Consider the following 19,993-nt stretch of genomic DNA (forward strand, 5'->3'; position numbering starts at 1 on the left):
TGAACACAGAACTTACTGAATAACAGGGAATTCATAAGCTGCACAACTTGCAGTGGTGGCAGTTTTCCAGATACTTGCCCAAACCTGGTAGTTGTCAACTGGGCAGTCACAGGTTCTGTAATCCAATTTTAGTGTCCAGTATCTATGACTCTCAAGTCACACCCACACTTTATACATCATCTATAAATAAATCACAGAAAGACTCAGGAAGGACTAAAACAACCACATGGTCACAGGACGCTGAGCCAAGAGCAGAGGCAGAGGGAGAGATGAGCAGAGTCAAAGAGCTGCTGTAGGTGGTCAGCTCTGCAGAGAGTCTAGATGGTCCAGTTTCAGCTTCAGGTGTCAGCTTAGAGTGGCTGTGCTTGGTGTTCATGGGCAGGAGCAACCTCTCTGCTGAAGCCTGATGAGACAGGAATCTGGAGATTCTTCACTATGTCAGTCTCCCTGGGCACACCTTGAGATGAAACACCAGGTAACTGATGAGGTCAGGGTCCCACCATGTCCAGTTTGGGAAGGCTCCTCCTTTTATGGCTGTTAGGCGAGGGGGTTGCATCTGGTAAGGTTGATTAGCTGTGGTGTCTGGTGTTCCTGATATGATTTGGGAATTTAATTTCTTAATTTAATTTGATAAATTCATGGGTATAAGTTTTTTATCAATTTGTGCCTTATGGTGGTGCTAGGCAGATGGTGGTTGTTTAATTATATAAACAGGTGTAGAATCGTCCCACCTTGGCACATGTACTCAAAATGGAGTAGCTTGTGGCAAATTTTTGTTTAATAAAATGGAATAACTCAGATTTAGGCATAGTCTGAAAACTGTTGTTCTATATATGATAGAGTCACTCACAGCACGTACAGCCTGAGAGCTACGGACCATGGAGATATTCAGAATAGGCACAGCCTAGGAACTGCTCTTCTTCATATCATGGAATCACTCAGGGCAGGCACAGCCTGGGAACTACTCTTCTTCATATCATGGAGTCACCAAGGCAGGCACAGCTTGGGAACTGCTGTTCTACACACCATGGGGTTACTCAGGGCAGGCACAGCCTGAGAACTGATTTCTTTCTACACACCATGGAGTCACTAGGGCAGGCACAGCCTGAGAGCTGCTGTTCTACACACCATGGAATCACTCAGGGCAGGCACAGCCTGGGAACTACTCTTCTTCATATCATGGAGTCACCAAGGCAGGCACAGCTTGGGAAATGCTGTTCTACACACCATGGGGTCACTCAGAGTAGACGCAGCCTGGAATTGCTGTTCTGTACACTATGGAGTTACTCTGAGCAGGGCCTGGGCTTCTTCCACACCATTTTGTTGTATATTATTCTGCGCTTTCTTGTTTGTTTCATGTACTCTGATTCTATAAGCAGCACTCCTGCAGGTGACCAGGCAGCAAGCACAACACTGTGCTAGATGATTTGAACAGAGGGCACTGACATTTGGTGACAGGTGCAGCCTCCTGGGCCACAAGACCCATCCTGACCTACCTGCTTCTGCCTCTAGAGCTCCTGATTCCTGTGGTGTGTTTCCCTCAGCCTTGCAGAGCAGTGTGTGACCCTTTAGGTTTAGCCCGCTGTGGCTTTGCTGGGCCTGAACAGACGTGCATTGGACATTGAGCTTCCTTCTAGGCACAGTGCCACATAGCATATGAGGGAATGGATACTGTGATTTTTATTCAACTAAAAGGAAACTGACATTCAGGCTTCTGGGGTCTGGGGCCTGGTGAGGGGCTCCTCAGGTCTTTCCTCTGTCCACTTTTCACAGGGAGTCCAGCCACCGCCTGGTGAGATTCTTTTTCCAAACATGGGCAAGCTGAGGGCACTGGAAGGACACAACTTCTCCACCATCCTCCTCCCTGAACCAGAACCCTGCAGGAGAGTCTGAACCCCTCTCCTTGCATTGGGGTGTCCAAGGACTCCATCAACTCCAAACATCAAGGTAAAGATGTTCTCCACCCCTGTGTGCTCACAGCTGATGGCCCAGCAAGGGGCATGCTGACCCTCACAAAGTCAGGCAAGAGGCTTGCTGGCCCAACAGCTGTGAGTCCCAACTCCACTGTGGCTCGACAAAATGTGCACCCCCAAGACCCCAGTGTTCTGGAGAAGCTATTTACATGACTGTAAGCCCCAAGTGACCTTAAATTCTAAATAAAAGTTCCACAGGCAATTTGTATAAGAGGCTTGTTTTTAAAGAAAATAAATTACATGACAGGATTATTGTATGTATTACAAGCTGGCCAGAGAACACTTTACTCAACATTTAAAAATCTTTAAATAAGAGCTTTCAGTACATAGAGCTTATATAACAAGATCTCGCAAAAATCTGTAAAACCTAAACACAGTTCTGAGAGCAACGATCGTTCCAGAGCCGGCACTCAGCTCCCAGGGCAGCAATGCCGGCACACAGGCTGCAGCCTTGCCTTGTGCTGCCTCAGGACAGTTCGGAGAACTTGCAAAGCTGTGCTGCCCTAGAAGGTGGCCAGGGCATCTGCTAAGGCTCGGTGTCAACAAGGCCCCGCTTGTGCATCTAAACTCAGCCAGAATCGAAGCCTGGTGGCTCCACTCCTCGGCCTTTGCGTGGACCTTTTGTCTGGAGCATGGCTCCACATGTTCTTTCTGAATCTCGTACTTTTACCCATGGGAGAAATAGGCAGCCAGAGGCTGAGGGTGCTGATCTGATCTTCAGAGGAGTCAGGGAGCCTCCACCTCATTCTTACCCAGCTGGGGCTTGTTAAGTGCACATACATTCGAAACCACAGTCTTTGATAATCCAACCTGCCCTGGACACTCGGCTGAAAGCTTTTTAGAGGGGGTCGCAGAATTTCAACTTGTTTTATTTTTACGCATTTCCCAAGCAGATCATCTTAAAGATCAAGAGGACTTTGTCCCATTCAGTGAAGAACTTACAGCAGTGGGACAATGGTGGGATGTCTGAGCACAGCTCCGAAGGGTGCCCGGGGAAGCATGGTGAGGAGCACCAGGTCCAGGGAAAACACAGCAGGGCTCTGCACGCTGAAGCAGAGCCAACCTCAGGGGCAACTCCCCCTTCACTGGCCAGGAGGCCTCAATATGTTTGGATGCAGGAGGCGCCAGGCATGGAAAGTCCTCTGCCAGTGTGAGTCCAGCCAGGCAGCTGCTGGAGGGCACTGTGCAAGGACCCATGCCCTCTCTGACACGAGGTGCACAGTCTAAGCAGGAGGTTCTCAGTGGGCTTAGCACAGCCTCAGTGGGATGCACAGACAGGAGGCCATGCTCACTGTCTCTGAGCTTGCTGAGGGGAGCCATTCCTCTATCCTCAAGACATTAATATTCGGGCGGGCATTCAGGGACAAGTGTAGGGAAGCCATTCCCAGGCACCTACTCCATCTGCGCACTGCACACTTTCTTTCTTTCTCTCCTGAAGCTGTTCTCTCACTTCCTGGAGCTACACGCAGAAAGGAAAGGTAAATTATTATGGTTTGGATGTGAAGTGTCCCCCAAAAGCTCCTATGTGAGACAATGCAAGAAAGTTCAGGGAAGAAATGATTGGATGGTAAAAGTCTTAACCAAATCAGCGACTCCATCCCCTGATGAGATTAACTGAGTGGTGATTGAAGTGGTGGGGTGTGGCTGGAGGAGGTGGAATTAGGGAGTGGCTTTGGGTATATATTTGCATCTGGAGAGTGGAGTCTCTCTGCTTCCTGATCACTGGATTGTGGGCTGCTTCCCTCTGCCACATACTCCTCCGTAACATTCAGCCTCATCTCGAGCCCTGAGAAATGAAGCTGGCCTTCTACGGACTGAGACCTCTGAAACTGTGAGCCCTCAAATAAACTCTTTCTTTTCTATAGTTGTTCTGGTCAGATCCTTTAGTCACAATAGGGGAGAAGCTGACTAAAACAGAGATCATTTGTGCACGGGCCATAGGCGTCCTATAGGGCTTGGCTGGGCTCAGCAGCACTGGGTCGCTAGCATGCAGTGGCATGCAGCCCCAAGCAAGACATTAAGGCCCCAGCAGAAGCCAGGCACACACCACCAGTGCCAGGCTACCTGTATACCCTTGGCTTGTGTGTGCACACATGCATGTGTGTATGAGTGTGTGCACATTCATTCGAGGGTATGTGTGTATGAGTATGTGAGTGTATGAGTGTGTCATGTGAGACAGTGTGAAGGCATGCACAAGTTATTACATGCATATATGTGCATGTGAGTGTATGTTTATGTGAGAGTGTGAATGTGTGTGCAAGTGTGTAATGTTCACACAAGAATGTACATGAGTGTGTGAGTGTGCATGTGGGTATGTGTTCATGTGAGAGTGTGGAGAGTCTGTGTGTGTGTGTGTGTGTGTGTGTGTGTGGTCCACTTGCTGGTCTCCAGAAGTGTCCTCAGAAGCAGGCCTTTCCCTGGCTGTGTGTGGTGTATGTGGCGTAAATTCACTTCAGCTTCTGAGCATGAACCCGCATGGTCTTCAGGCCTCACCTTCATGACTTTCCTTCACATCTGGAAGATTTCAAGTTTTTCTTTCTTGGATGAGATGTTCCTCGGGCCAGCTGGAGACTGTCTATGTGGTGTTCTCCAGTTCCATGGCTCCATGACTTCTCCCCACGTGGATAAGCCTTGTATTTGCGTTGTCGCCTCCTTCACCTCTGCCTACCTGCCACCCTTTCAGCCACTCTCTTCCTGCTGCCTCTGCCTCAGGAACCCCCATGGCTGGGTCCCCTTGGCTCTGGAGTAACTGAAGCTGAGCTCTGGGTCCAGGTGATCTGGTCCTGGCTCTTTCTCCACCAGGCATCCAAAGTAGAGTTCAAGCAAGTAGTTTCATTTATTTGGTCTTAGATTTCTTGAGAGCTTGTTTGGAGGTTCTAGCAGGGGAGCGCAGCTACTCGTATACCCTTGACCGAAGAACGGTCCTCCTCTATTGGGGAAGGTCGTCCTCTTCGACCGAGCGCGCAGCTTCGGGAAGGACGCACATGGAGCGGTGAGGGAGGAAGGGGACACCCGCCTAGCCAGCCAGATCAGCCGAATCAACCCTGGCGATCAATGGGGTGACAGACGTCGCAGCCAGATCGCCCTCACATCCAGGTCTTAGATTTCTTAACAATTTTATTTTTCTGATTTATAATTATAGAATTGCTTAAAAATCAAACAAAATAAGGTATCTCGATGTGTCTCACAACCCCTAAAGCCCAATAAATGCACAATGTCTTGCTATTAAAATAAAACCCAATATTTTGCTACTGGGAAGAACGCAGAATGGCCTGCCATTATTACGTAATTACAAAATCTCCCACTGCTTGCTTCTTCCTTGGTTGCTACCAGATTTTGAGTCAATTCTGTTTTTTTTTTATTTTTCAAAAACTCTTGAACATGTGGACCTGCTGATTTTGAATCCATTGCTGATCTTTGGCTCTCAGAATACTTCATCCTAACAATTAAAACATAGCAAAATGTTGCACTTGTGTCCATAAGTGAACTGTCATGCAAAGCATGCTTATTTCTGAGGCTGTTGGTTCTCCCAGTGGGTCCATCTCAGCCTTGTTCTCTTAAACATTTGGTGTCCTCTTGGTGGCTGAGTTGGCAGTGATATAGTAATAGAGGATAGAGTCTGCCTGTGAGTTCAAAGCTTCTCTCAAGGTTCTGTCTGGGGGTTGATTTCCCAGATACGGTGAGTGATGTATTTGTCCTGGATGGCTCGCTCCTGTGGAGCAGGGCTTTCCTCCTCAGGGGAGGAGGGGACTTGACTGTGAGTGTGGAACTCCACTGCAGGCTGGGGTGGCTAATGGGGACAGGTGAGGTAGGACTGTTCAAGAGGCAGGCAGGAATGCCGGCTTGGGGTCAAGTGCTCCCACACTGCCTGCCCTTGCATCCCTGTGCCAGGGAGGCCCCTTCCTCTGCAGCATTAGTTACAAGTCACCTTCCAGCCCTGCTTGCCACTCTCCCACCTGCTGATGGCCAGACCACATGGTGTGGTTCTCGGGAGAGGAGGGAGATGCCATTGGTCTGCCATGTTTGACTTGGGAAGATTTCACCTAAAAATGTCAAATTTGGGAGAGGGTTTAAAAATATCCAGTAACCTAATCATTGGGGTTTTATTTATCTATTATTTTATTTATTAATTATTTACCAGTGCATACTGGGGATGGAACCCAGGGTCTCATGCCTGGTAGGCAAGTGCTCTACTACTTAGGTGCCCCTATTGCCCCATCTGAATATCTTAAGGTTCCAGACTCTTGAAAGAGGTGATAGAGGCATAATTAATTATTTTGCTTCTGCTTTGTTTAAACATATTATGCCGAGTTTTTGTGGTAATAGTCACACTCAAAAAGTACAGATCAGATTTTGTGATGGGTTTTTTGAAGAAACATATTAATTACTCTTCAATATCTCAAGGTTGTGACCACATTTTATTTGAGATAAAATGCATTGTTTCTCTACATAAATTAAGATATTGCACTGTGAAAACCAATTTATTATTTGGGGGTTCTTATATCTTTGTTGGTATTCTTTAACTTCTTATTCAAGAAAAAAAAATGACTTGACATTTGACCTTCTACTCCTGTTCCGCACCTCACTGGGTCTGGGAGGAATGGGCTCCTTTGTTACAGAAAGGAAGGGAGAAAGTCGCAGGTTCTGCTGGGGCCCTGTTTTGGGAAGAACAAAGAGGGTCACAAGTTTTTTGGTTTTTTTTGTGTGTGTGGTCAGAATTTTTATTCTATACACAAGCTTCTCTCTGGTACTGAGCATCCCTCCTGCTGTGGGTTCCTCTGCAAAGGCTGACTAATTATGACTGCCAGTGTCCAGGGCTAGTGCGCACCTTGTCTCTCATCCCTCCCTGCTGTGTTGTACATGTGATTCCAGAGGTGCTGTGACGCAGAGAAAAGCCCACATAAATACAATCACCCGATGTCAGACAGAGGTGTCAAAACAAACTTGGAGAAAAGATAGCCTTAAACAAAAGGTGCTGGGAAAACTGGAAATCCACAAGAAGAAGAATGGAAGTTGACTTCTACCTCTCACCCTGCACAAAAGTCAACTCAAAGTGGATCAAAGACCTCAGAATTAGACTAGAAACTCTGTACCTGCTAGAAGAAAACTTAGGCCCAATACTGCATCAGGTTGGCACAGGAATTGACTTCCTTAACAAGATTCCAAAGTACAAGGAATAAAACCAGAAATCAGTAAGTGGGAAGGCATCAAATTAAAAAGCTTCCAAACAGCAAAAGAATCAAGTAAGAGCTTGAAGAGAGAGCCAGCAATATGGGAGGAGATCTTTGCCACCTGCTCCTCGGATAGGGCATTAGTATCTAGAATATATGAAGCCTGACAGCAGCAGCAGCAGCAACAAAAACCAAATAACCCCATCAGTACGTGGGCGAAAGAACTAAACAGACATTTCTTAAAAGGAGAAAAACAATTGGACAACAAATATATGAAAAAAAAATGTTCAGCATCTCTAGCAATCTGGGGGCTTGTGAAAATAAGCGCAGCTGTTCTTTCCTGGTCACCCTGGCCCCAGCGGCTGCCACCTGAGCTTCCCACAGTCGCCTGGCGCCCTCTGGTGGTATGAATTCCACACTGCAACGCCTCCGCCACGAAGTCCCTGTGTGCGCTCCATCTCCAAATCCCCTTCCAGATAGGTAGATTCTCAGGCAAAGGAAGATTACTGTTCAGAGATTTTTTTTTTTTTTTTTTTTTTTACATTGCGAACTAGTTTTATTATTTATTTTTTTTTTTTAATTTTTTATTGTGGGTTGTTCAAAACATTACAAATTTCTTGACATATCATATTCCACACTTTGATTCTAGTGGGTTATGAACTCCCACCTTCACCCCATACACAGATTGCAGATTCACATCAGTTACACATCCATTGATTTACAAATTGCCATACTAGTGTCTGTTGTGCTCCGCTGCCTTTCCCATCATCCACTCTCCCCCCTCCCCACCTCTCCCCTCCCCTCCCCTCCTCTCTCTCTACCCCCTCCACTGTATAACCCTGAGGGTCTCCTTCCATTACCGTGCAATTTACCTTCTCTCTCCCTTTCCCTCCCACCTCTCATCCCTGTTAAATGTTAATCTTCTTCTCCTGTTCTTCGTCCCTACTCTGTTCTTAGTTACTTTCCTTATATCAAAGAAGACATTTGGCATTTGTTTTTTAGGGATTGGCTAGCTTCACTTAGCATAATCTGCTCTAATGCCATCCATTTCCCTGTAAATTCTATGATTTTGTCATTTTTTAATGCAGAGTAATACTCCATTGTGTATAAATGCCACATTTTTTTTATCCATTCGTCTATTGAAGGGCATCTAGGTTGGTTCCACAGTCTTGCTATTGTGAACTGTGCTGCTATGAACATCGATGTAGCAGTGTCCCTGTAGCATGCTCTTTTTAGGTCTTTAGGGAATAGACCAAGAAGGGGAATAGCTGGGTCAAATGGTGGCTCCATTCCCAGCTTTCCAAGAAATCTCCATACTGCTTTCCAAATTGGCTGCACCAATCTGCAGTCCCACCAGCAATGTACAAGTGTACCCTTTTCCCCACATCCTCGCCAGCACTTGTTGTTGTTTGACTTCCTAATGGCTGCCAATCTTACTGGAGTGAGATGGTATCTTAGGGTGGTTTTGATTTGCATTTCTCTGACAGCTAGAGATGTTGAGCATTTTTTCATGTACTTGTTGATTGACTGTATGTCCTCCTCTGGGAAGTGTCTGTTCAGGTCCTTGGCCCATTTGTTGATTGGGTTGTTTGTTCTCTTATTGTCTAATTTTTTGAGTTCTTTGTATACTCTGGATATTAGGGCTCTATCTGAAGTGTGAGGAGTAAAGATTTGTTCCCAGGATGTAGGCTCCCTATTTACCTCTCTTATTGTTTCTTTTGCTGAGAAAAAACTTCTTAGTTTGAGTAAGTCCCATTTGTTGATTCTAGTTATTAACTTTTGTGCTATGGGTGTCCTATTGAGGAATTTGGAGCCCGACCCCACCGACTGTAGATCGTAGCCAACTTTTTCTTCTATCAGACGGCGCGTCTCTGATTTGATATCAAGTTCCTTGATCCATTTTGAATTCACTTTTGTGCATGGCGAGAGAAAGGGATTCAGTTTCATTTTGTTGCATATGGATTTCCAGTTTTCCCAGCACCATTTGTTGAAGATGCTATCCTTCCTCCATTGCATGCTTTTAGCCCCTTTATCAAATATAAGATAGTTGTAGTTTTGTGGATTGGTTTCTGTGTCCTCTATTCTGTACCATTGGTCCACACGCCTGTTTTGGTACCAGTACCATGCTGTTTTTGTTACTATTGCTCTGTAGTATAGTTTGAAGTCTGGTATCGCTATACCGCCTGATTCACACTTCTTGCTTAGCATTGTTTTTGCTATTCTGGGTCTTTTATTTTTCCATATGAATTTCATGATTGCTTTCTCTATTTCTACAAGAAATGCCATTGGGATTTTGATTGGCATTGCATTAAACCTATAGAGAACTTTTGGTAATATCGCCATTTTGATGATGTTAGTTCTGCCTATCCATGAACAGGGTATATTTTTCCATCTTCTAAGATCTTCTTCTATTTCTCTCTTTAGGGTTCTGTAGTTTTCATTGTATAAGTCTTTCACCTCTTTTGTTAGGTTGATTCCCAAGTATTTTATTTTTTTTGAAGATATTTTGAATGGAGTGGTTGTCCTCATTTCCATTTCAGAGGATTTGTCGCTGATATACAGGAATGCCTTTGATTTATGCGTGTTGATTTTAAATCCTGCCACTTTGCTGAATTCATTTATTAGCTCTAATAGTTTCTTTGTAGAGCCTTTTGGGTCTGCTAGATATAGAATCATATCATCTGCAAATAGTGATAATTTAATTTCTTCTTTTCCTATTTTTATGCCTTTAATTTCTTTCGTCTGTCTAATTGCTCTGGCCAGTGTTTCGAGAACTATGTTGAAGAGAAGTGGAGAGAGAGGGCATCCCTGTCTTGTTCCAGATTTTAGAGGGAATGCCTTCAGTTTTTCTCCATTCAGAATAATGCTAGCCTGAGGCTTAGCATAGATTGCTTTTACAATATTGAGGTATGTTCCTGTTATCCCTAGTTTTTCTAGAGTTTTGAACATAAAGGGATGCTGTACTTTGTCAAATGCTTTTTCCGCATCTATCGAGATGATCATATGGTTCTTATTTTTAAGTCTATTGATGTGGTGAATAACATTTATTGATTTCCGTATATTGAACCAGCCTTGCATCCCAGGGATGAATCCTACTTGATCATGGTGTACAATTTTTTTTATATGTTTTTGTATCCGATTCGCCAGAATTTTATTGAGGATTTTTGCATCTAGGTTCATTAGAGATATTGGTCTGTAGTTTTCTTTCTTTGAAGTGTCTTTGTCTGGTTTAGGTATCAGGGTGATGTTGGCCTCATAGAATGAATTTGGAAGTTCTCCCTCCTTTTCTATTTCCTGAAGTAGCTTGAAAAGTATTGGTATTAGTTCTTCTTTAAAGGTTTTGTAAAATTCTGCTGTATACCCATCGGGACCTGGGCTTTTCTTAGTTGGTAGTCTTTTGATGGTTTCTTCTATCTCCTCAATTGATATTGGTCTGTTTAGGTTTTCTATATCCTCCTGACTCAATCTGGGCAGATCATATGACTTAAGAAATTTATCTATGCCTTCACTATCTTCTAATTTATTGGAGTATAAGGATTCAAAATAGTTTTTGATTATCTTCTGTATTTCTGAAGTGTCTGTTGTGATATTGCCTTTTTCATCCCGTATGCTAGTAATTTGAGTTCTCTCTCTTCTTCTCTTCACTAGCATCGCTAAGGGTCTGTCGATTTTGTTTATTTTTTCAAAGAACCAACTTTTAGTTTTGTCAATTTTTTCAATTGTTTCTTTTGTTTCGATTTCATTAATTTCAGCTCTGATTTTAATTATTTCTTGCCTTCTACTTCTTTTGCTGTTGTTTTGCTCTTCTTTTTCTAGGATTTTGAGATGAAGTATGAGATCATTTATTTGTTGGTTTTTTTCTTTTTTTAAGGAATGAACTCCAAGCAATGAATTTTCCTCTTAGAACTGCTTTCAATGTGTCCCATAGATTCCGATATGTTGTGTCTGTGTTTTCATTTATCTCTAAGAATTTTTTAATTTCCTCCTTGATGTCTTCTATAACCCATTGATCATTCAGTAACCTATTGTTCATTCTCCAATTGATGTATGCTTTTTCCTTCCTTCTTTTATCGTTGATTTTCAGTTTCATTCCATTATGATCAGATAAGATGCATGGTAATATCTCTACTCCTTTATATTGTCTAAGAGTTGCCCTGTGACATAATATATGATCTATTTTTGAGAAGGATCCATGTGCTGCTGAGAAAAAAGTGTAACTGCTTGATGTTGGGTGGTATACTCTATATATGTCAATTAGGTCTAGGTTATTAATAGTGTTATTGAGTTCTATAGTTTCCTTATTCAACTTTTGTTTGGAAGATCTGTCCAGTGGCGAGAGAGGTGTGTTGAAGTCTCCCATGATTATGGTGTGGTGGTCTATTAGACTCTTGAACTTGAGAAGAGTTTGTTTGACGAACATAGCTGCACCATTGTTTGGGGCATAAATATTTATGATTGTTATGTCTTGTTGGTGTATGGTTCCCTTAAGCAGTATGTAGTGTCCCTCTTTATCTCTTTTGATTAACTTTGGCTTGAAATCTATTTTATTTGATATGAGTATGGACACGCCTGCTTGTTTCCGAAGTCCATATGAGTGATATGATTTTTCCCAACCTTTCACCTTCAGCCTATGTATGTCTTTTCCTATCAAATGCGTCTCCTGTAGGCAGCATATTGTTGGGTCTTGTTTTGTGATCCATTCTACTAGCCTGTGTCTCTTGATTGGTGAGTTTAAGCCATTAACATTTAGGGTTATTATTGAGATATGGGTTGTTCTTCCAGCCATATTTGTTTATTTCTGTTACTAAACATTGTTTGTTTTCCTCTTTGATTGTTTCCCCCCCCCCTTTACTGTCCTACCTCCCACTGTTGGTTTTCATTGTTATTTTCCATTTCCTCTTCCTGTAATACTTTGGCTAGGATGTTTTGAAGAGATGGTTTTCTAGCTGCGAATTCTTTAAACTTTTGTTTATCGTGGAAGGTTTTAATTTCATTCTCCATCCTGAAGCTTAATTTCGCTGGATACACAATTCTTGGTTGGAACCCATTATCTTTCAGTGTTTGAAATATGTTATTCCAGGATCTTCTAGCTTTCAGAGTCTGTGTTGAAAGATCAGCTGTTATCCTGATTGGCTTGCCCCTAAATGTAATCTGGTTCCTTTCTCTTGTAGCTTTTAAAATTCTCTCCTTATTCTGTATGTTGGGCATCTTCATTATAATGTGTCTAGGTGTGGATCTCTTATGATTTTGCACATTCGGCGTCCTGTAGGCTTCTAGGATTTGGGATTCTGTCTCATTCTTCAAGTCTGGGAAGTTTTCTTGTATTATTTCATGGAATAGACTGCTCATTCCTTTGGTTTGGAGCTCTGTACCTTCCTGTATCCCAATGACTCTTAAGTTTGGTCTCTTAATGTTATCCCATATTTCTTGGATGTTCTGCTCATGGTTTCTTAACAGTCTTGCTGAGCTGTCTATGTTCTTTTCCAGTTGAAATACTTTGTCTTCATTGTCTGATGTTCTATCTTCTAAGTGTTCTACTCTGTTGGTAGTATTCTCCATTGAGTTTTTAAGTTGGTTTATTGCTTCCTGCATTTCTAGGATTTCTGATTGCTTGTTTTTTATAACCTCTATCTCCCTGTATAGTTGATCCTTTGCTTCCTGGATTTGTTTGCGTAATTCGTTGTCGAAGTGATCTTTCATTGTCTGATTTTGCTGTTTAATGTCTTCCTTGATACTCCAGATCATCTGAAGCATGTATATCCTGAATTCTTTATCTGACATTCCATCTGCTGCAGCTGTTACCTCTTCTAAAGTTGCGTTGACCTGCATTGCTTGTGGTCCTTTCTTTCCTTGTCTTTTCATACTGCTTGCGTATCTTTCCTGCAGGTGCGGGCGGCGGCTCTGCTCTCTCCTTATTCCAATTGGGGTGTCGTGGCTACCACGCCGGCAGGTCACTGGGCCTGTTCTGGGAGCTGGTGGCGGCTCTGTTCTGCCCCTACTCCAATTGGGGTGACGTGTCTGTCGTACCAGCAGGCCACTGGGCCTGTCCTGCTGGTCGGTCGCAGATCTGCCCACCTTTCGGGCACGAGTGGAGGCTCTGCTTTGCCCCTACTCCAATTGGGGTGTCGTGACTACCCCGCCTGCAGGATGCTGGGTCTGTTCCTGGCAAGGGAGGCGACTCTGCTCTGTCACTACTCCAATTAGGGTGGTGTTTGTACCCCGCCGGCAGGCTCCTGGGCCTGATCCGCCGGTCTGTTGTAGGTCTGCCTACCTTGAAGGCGCGGGCGGCGGATCTGCCCTGCCCCTCCTACCACGCCTGCGGACCCCTGGGCCTGATCTGCAGGTTGATCACTGGTCTGCTCACCCTGCGGGCACGGGTGGCGGTTCCGCTCCACCCCCACTCCAATTGGGGTCACGTGACCACCACACCGGCAGGGCCTGATCCGGGCGTGGGATAAGGATCTGCTCTGCCCCTACTCGAGTTGGGGTGACGTGTGTACCACACTGGCAGGCCACTGGGCCTGACCCGCCAGGCTGTCACAGGTCTGTTTACCTTGCAAGCGCGAAGGGCGGCTCTGCCCTGCCCCTCCTACCACGCCCATGTACTACTGGGTCGTGGGTCTGCCCACCTGGCGGGTGTGGGTGGCGGCTCCGCTCCGCCCCCTCTCCAATTGGGGTCACGCGGTCACCACGCTGGCGAGCCGCTGGGCCTGCTCCGGGGGCTGGCGGCGGCCCGGCTCCTTCCCTCTGGCTCGAGGACAAATTGAGGAGACTCGGGTGACTGAGCCTCACCCCCCTTACCAGGAGACCAACTGCTTATGTCACCGCTGGTATTGATGAAGATCTCTCCTCCACCGCTTTCTGCTGACATCAGATCTCTGCCATGTTGGTATCCTATGCGAATGGCAGCATTTCGTTCCCCTTGCCAGGCAACCCAAGCAATGGGTGAGTCCTGACCTGCCCTCAGCAGGACCCGGACCGAGACACAGTTTCCGCGGGCTCCTAGCCCCGGTCCAGGGAAGTTCCGGGAGCCGGAACTCGGCCGCTCCGTGCTCGGTGTAAGCTCCTATAAGTGTAGGCTCCAAGAAGCAGCCCCCGCGGGCTCAGTTCCGGGAGCCGGAATTCGGCCGCTTAGTGTTTGGTGTATGCTCTGATAGTAGCAGGGTCCAAGAAGCAGCCTCCGCGGGCTCCGCAGCCCTGAGCCAGGGCGGTTCCGGGACGGTTCCGGGAGCTGGAACTCGGCCGCTCTGTGCTCGGTGTAAGCTCCTATAAGTGTAAGCTCCAAGAAGCAGTCCCCGCGGGCTCAGTTCCGGGAGCTGGAATTCGGCTTCTTGGTGTTTCGTGTTTGCTCTGATATTAGCAGGGTCCAAGAAGCAGCCTCCGCAGGCTCCGCTGTTCAGAGATTTTATGCCTGTGAAGTTCTCTGAGCCAACAGCTTTCAAATGAGTTGAGGAAATTCCAAGGAACTTCAGATCCTATAAATGTCCTATTTGAATTTAGTTATAGTAAGGACTGTGGCTTCTTGTTCTTGGGCACGAGTTTTAATACATGTCACAATTGATAAACTGCACTTGCTGTGATGAAGTCTCCTCTGTTCTTCTGAAGAGGATCACTATATTAGTAATGAGCTTTCTTTTGGTGTCTCAGGATCCAGAACAGCCAAGGCTCAGCCATTAGCTGCTCTGTGGCATTCAGATGAAGGGAGGCCTTGCTTCCTTCTCTTTGCAAGGCCTCTTGTCTCTGCAGAGCTCCCTCAGGTTAAGATGTGGAAAATGCCCCTCCACTGAGGGACATCTCTGGGGCTGGTATGGCCAGCCCATTGTCCCTCCTGGCTCCCTCCTGCCATGGCTGCCAAGTGCTGGTTCTTCACAATGAGGGGGATGGGGCTGTTAGTCCAGCTTAACCCCATAGATAATTCTAGATCTCCCTGGAAAAGATCTTGTTGTAAGTTGTCAAGGCAAATGCTTTCTTTTCCCCTGTGGCCCTTAAAGACTGTAGTGAGTTTGTGTGTGCTGCGCGTGTGCTTGTGCATGTGCCTATGTTAGATTCCTGATCTACAGAAACCTGCCTTGGCCTTCATAAATGAAGAACAAATGGGGAAGGTAGTGCTTTCTTCTTCCCTGGCATATCCAGAGTGCACATCATAAATATGTGAGCTGATTATTTCTCTAGTAACTCAGCCTGCAACACGCAGACTTAAAAGTCATAACAATGCATTTAAGGTCATGCCAGGCAAGTGCATTGTAAATGTGTCATCAATGAAATAATGACACGGACCACCCATACCTGTCTCCCTGCATGCCATGAGAGGAGCTCTATGTACACATTGTCCCTCTGTGCCCCTGAACAGAACACAGTTCACAGTGGGGAATGACTCATGCCTGCAGCCCCCTCATGGACACTCACAGGATGCACCCTGCTGATAGGCACACTGCGGGTGCAGTCGGAGGTGAACAGGCTTCTGCTCAGGCCTGTGCATCTGGGTATCACCATCCAGTTGGCCACAAAATTGTGCTTCTTTTCTGTCTGATGTGTTTATATTAAGGTCAGTGTTAGATGTTTGTAGTCATTTAGTTTTAGGACATAACAAACTTATCTAGAATTTTCCAAAAGAAATAGCAGGAAATTTTAAAGGACATCTTGAGATACAAGTCAGGATGTGCCCTTTGGAACTGCCCACCTGCACTCCTCAGGGTATACCAGCAGCAAAGTATTAAGGAAAATGGGGAAGAGAAGTGAAAGCAGCTACATGGAACTGCAGCCATCACTCATTTGGTTATTTCCTGTAAAACAACTATAGCATATAAATTGGTCACTTATGTTTTATAATGTTTCTTATAAACTTTAATTTACCAAAGAAGAAAAGGTTTTGCTGTTAAGACAGCTTTAGAGGTAGACATAGCCTAGCTCTTCTGTGGCCATAGGTAGCACCTTGAGGCTCCTGAAGACTGCGGATGCATCCAGTTGCATGTGAGCACAGCTGAATGTCACTCATGGTCCAGAATGCCTCTGGACAATGCTCGCTGAATTATTGAGTCCATTTTTTATTTTTTATTTTTTTTTTATTTTTTTTATTTTTTGAGTCCATTTTTTAAACAGGCACATACTAGTCCCAAAGTATCTCAGCCCATGGAAGATGGGAAGCGAGGTCTTGCAGGCGAGGACCTGGATTCTAACTCTCTGAGGTGGATTATAACTCTCCCCTCTTGGCTCATTAGAAGTAGAGTGGCCTCCCTGCTGCAGGACTTCAGCAGGAGCCCCCTGCCATTGCAGCAGGCATCCTAGTTGGATTCCAAATGTGTTTGGAGCAGAGGGTGAAGACCATCCTATGTCACAAAACCTTTGCTTTTCAAGGAAAAACACAGATTGAGTCCAGAATTAGTCATACTGCTGAAATTTTAAGTGGCTCTGGAGAATGCTCAACTCTGAGAGGTCCAAGGAGCTCAGGTGGGACCTGCAGTCTTGTGCTCTGCTGGCTGAACTGAGCCCCAGTGAAGCACCAGGGCATGCAGGAAGGCGGATAGGGACCACATAACCATTTGCACCACTGCTCAGTTGTAAGGGATGAGAACTTGTTATTTAAGTAACATTCTGAAATGAGCCTGAGAGAGCTGATAAATCCTGCATATCTAGAGCATTCCTCCATCCCCATTCAGGAAGCACATGATAAAGAAAGGTAAATGGAAGGTGTTTTCTCTTATTCGCTGAACTTTGGTAGGGCTAGCTTGCACATTCTATGGGCTAGAGTCTGCACGACATCATGGGTCCACCATCACATTGTGATCTCACAGAGCAGTGCCACTGCACAAAAGCCCCAGTCTCCAGCCCCCTCTCTCCCTGGCAACCACAGATTTGTCACTTTCAAAACTTTTATAGTTGGAACCACACTATGTGTGACCTCTTCAGACTGGTTCTTTCACTGAACATATACATTTGGTTTCCTTGTGTCTTGATGGCTCACTTCTTAATTGCTGAATAATACTCCACTATCTGGAGGTATCAGAGTTGTCTATTCCACTGCTGAAGCACATCTTGGTTGCCTTCAGTTTGGGGCAATTACGACTAACCATTCCTGAAAGGATCTGCCGTGTGTTGAATGGAAGCATGTCCACATTGACAATAAGTTGCAATCCCCACAGGATTGGTATGGGTTATGATGGGTCTTCTCAAGCCTGAATGAGCATCAGACTGGCTCTGACTCTTGCTGGGTGGGACATTAAAAATTTAATGAAGAAATTCTTTTCTGAGATTATAACAAGGACTAAAAATATCTAATTCTCATTTCAGCAAAGAGGATATACTGTGACCCTTCAGTCAGTCCCTCCTTCAACTCAAAGGGTATTTATCAAGCACTGCTCTTTGGAACTTAAAGAGGAGGCACTACTTCTGCATCCAGAGAAATACCTTCCGATGTCCAAAAGGGTTTCTGGTTTGGAACCCACATCAATGTTTCTGATGCCTAAAGAGACAGCCCATGTGGAATTAAGGAAATAGCTGCTTTGAATTGATTCTAAGAATCATCCTTGGAACTGGGGTGCACACCAACGTGAAATAATGAAGGGCCACAGTACTTAGCCAACTTTAGGAGGGCATCGCCTTTAGATGACACACTGCATACCACCCTGCATGGCTCTAGGCACCTGCAACCTACCACATTCAGGTCCAAGTAAATGGCTTTTCTTAAAGTTGGGAAATATTCCGGTGTTAGATCTCCGAACTGCAAATTTTTGTTCTACAGTTGGATGGCTTCTATCCAGACACAGAAGTTTTCCTGGTACTAAGACCTGCAAGAGGCTTCACATGCAGTTTCCATACAGCAAATCCCATAAAGCCAGCATCAGCAGAGGGCGTGCACAAGTGCTACACAGCTTTTTATTTCCACAAGATGCAGAATGTGAAGATCAGTAACTGGAGCGGGAGTTTCCTTAGAACTTGCTCAAGGTCAGCAAGTTACCATGTCTCATCCGAACCTTCATAGGAGGACAGCACAGCCTGTGAGTTCAGGATGAATGTCCCTCCAGTGAATTGAGCTGCCTTCCTCCAGCACAAGCCTGCTGGTTAGATTTTTACCCTCAGGAGCCACAGATGATGTGTGCATGTGACTTCCCCACATGGCTACAATTTGCCTCAGATGGCTGTATGTCCCCACCCTATGGAGAAGGGTCATTGCTCTATGACTCTAAAAAGCCAGCCATCTAGTGATGTTGCCAAGCATCAATTTCAGTGGGGAAACAATGAAACCATATTTCTGTCATGGAAGTAGAAGCTTGATTTGTTGATATGTAGCTCTTCTCAAATTTACTGTACTATTCAACATCATCAGTCATATTGGGGGGGGCAATGCATTAAAAGTGAAAAATCATTGTTCTAAAATGCATGAAAATATGGAATAGGAAATTTCATCACATCTGTATAACCAGCAGGATGAGGATTCCCAAGGCAGCAAAATCTACAGGAAAAACAGTGGTTTCCAAATTTTCTTTGCATTTATCATGGTGAAAAAAGAAAACCTAGTTTAATGTCCTTTCACAAATCAAATTCTGATTTGCTTCCTTTACTGTCCAAAGACCATAACTAACAAAACACATAAGAGCATTTGAACCCCCATCCAATTTGTTAAATATTTTGGAAAGCCAAGGACTAAGTAAAGTAGCAGATATGTGGCCAGAGGAATTTCATTTTCAGAATTCGTATCCCACAAATACGTAAATCATGTAGTAAATAGTAATCATGATAGTAAATCATGGAGTGTTGCCTTAGTTTGAAACAAAGGGGCTCTTTCTTGCTCTCTGCACATTTTTGAAGCTTTACACAGGGATTTAAGGGTCATAGGAGCTGGGCACAAGCAGTCAGAGGACAGGTTGGGTATGACTGGGAGGATGGAGTGAATCAAAGCTCACTGAGAAGGAGTGGATCATGGAGTATGCTGAGGAGGAACAGCAACTGACCAGTCAGAGGCAGTAGCTGGAGTAGCTGGTTATTTCCAAGGACCCATAAGGCCAGGGCTGAGCACATCTGTATCCTTGGAATCCAGCTGGAAGAGGTGGCACAGCCTGCAGGAACTGGGGACAGGGTGTGTTGATGGTGGACCAAAGCGAAGGGCACCTGGTAGGCCCGTGCTCAGGCCACACACACACACACACACACACACACACACACACACACACACGCAGAGGGCAGGGTAGATCCGAGGAGCGTGCAGCAGGAGTGCAGGGGCTGCCTGGGCTCCAGGCCCTCTCTGCTTCCTGGGCATCTGCTTGAGCCTCCCTAGTGCACAGCCAGCCGGAAGTCAAAGTCAAGAAGGATTTCCACCAAGTCCAGGGTGCAAAGCCAGTGCGGCAATGGGTGGGGTCAGGAGGCAGCGTGGCAGCCAGGCATGCCCTCTTGGTGAAGGCGGCCCACTGGCTGCCTTCTGGGCATAGCAGAGCCAGCCCTGGAGGCCTGTGGAAAGAGCCAATATACAGGCAGAGGCCTGATGCATTTCATTCTGGGAAATGTGTATGGCAAACTAAAACATAAATTGTTTCCCCTTTTATATGTCTGCTAATTTAGTGCATGTTTGTTCTATTCAGGTTTGTTTAGCCAATTCAATTAATTATACATGTGCCAGAGTCAAAAACAAGATTACCAGCCGGGAGTGATAGCACACTCCTGTAATCTCAGCTGCTGAGGCTAAGGCAGGAGAATCACAAGTTCAAGGCCAGCCTCAGCAATTTAGTGAGGCCCTGAGCAACTTAGTGAGACTCTGCCCTATAATAAAAAATAAAAAGGCTGGGGATGTGGCTCAGTGGTTAAGTGCCTGTGGGTTCAACTTCTGGTACCAAAAACAAACAACAAAAAACAAAAAGA

General features: G+C 45.2%; 1 long non-coding RNA gene across 1 annotated transcript; it reads left to right on the top strand.

Annotated features, from left to right (window-relative positions):
• The first annotated feature begins 231 nt into the window (after positions 1-231).
• LOC124084665 (uncharacterized) lies at positions 232-19,591 on the top strand. Its single transcript, XR_006849180.2, has 3 exons — positions 232-475; positions 1,774-1,947; positions 17,432-19,591. It is a non-coding gene; the product is annotated as an uncharacterized LOC124084665 (long non-coding RNA).
• Positions 19,592-19,993: the final 402 nt, after the last annotated feature.

Source organism: Marmota monax, unplaced genomic scaffold (assembly GCF_021218885.2).
Source record: "Marmota monax isolate L192 unplaced genomic scaffold, Marmota_monax_Labrador192_F-V1.1 WCK01_AAM20220418_F8-fsc00633, whole genome shotgun sequence".
In the NCBI taxonomy this organism is placed as follows: Eukaryota; Metazoa; Chordata; class Mammalia; order Rodentia; family Sciuridae; genus Marmota; species Marmota monax.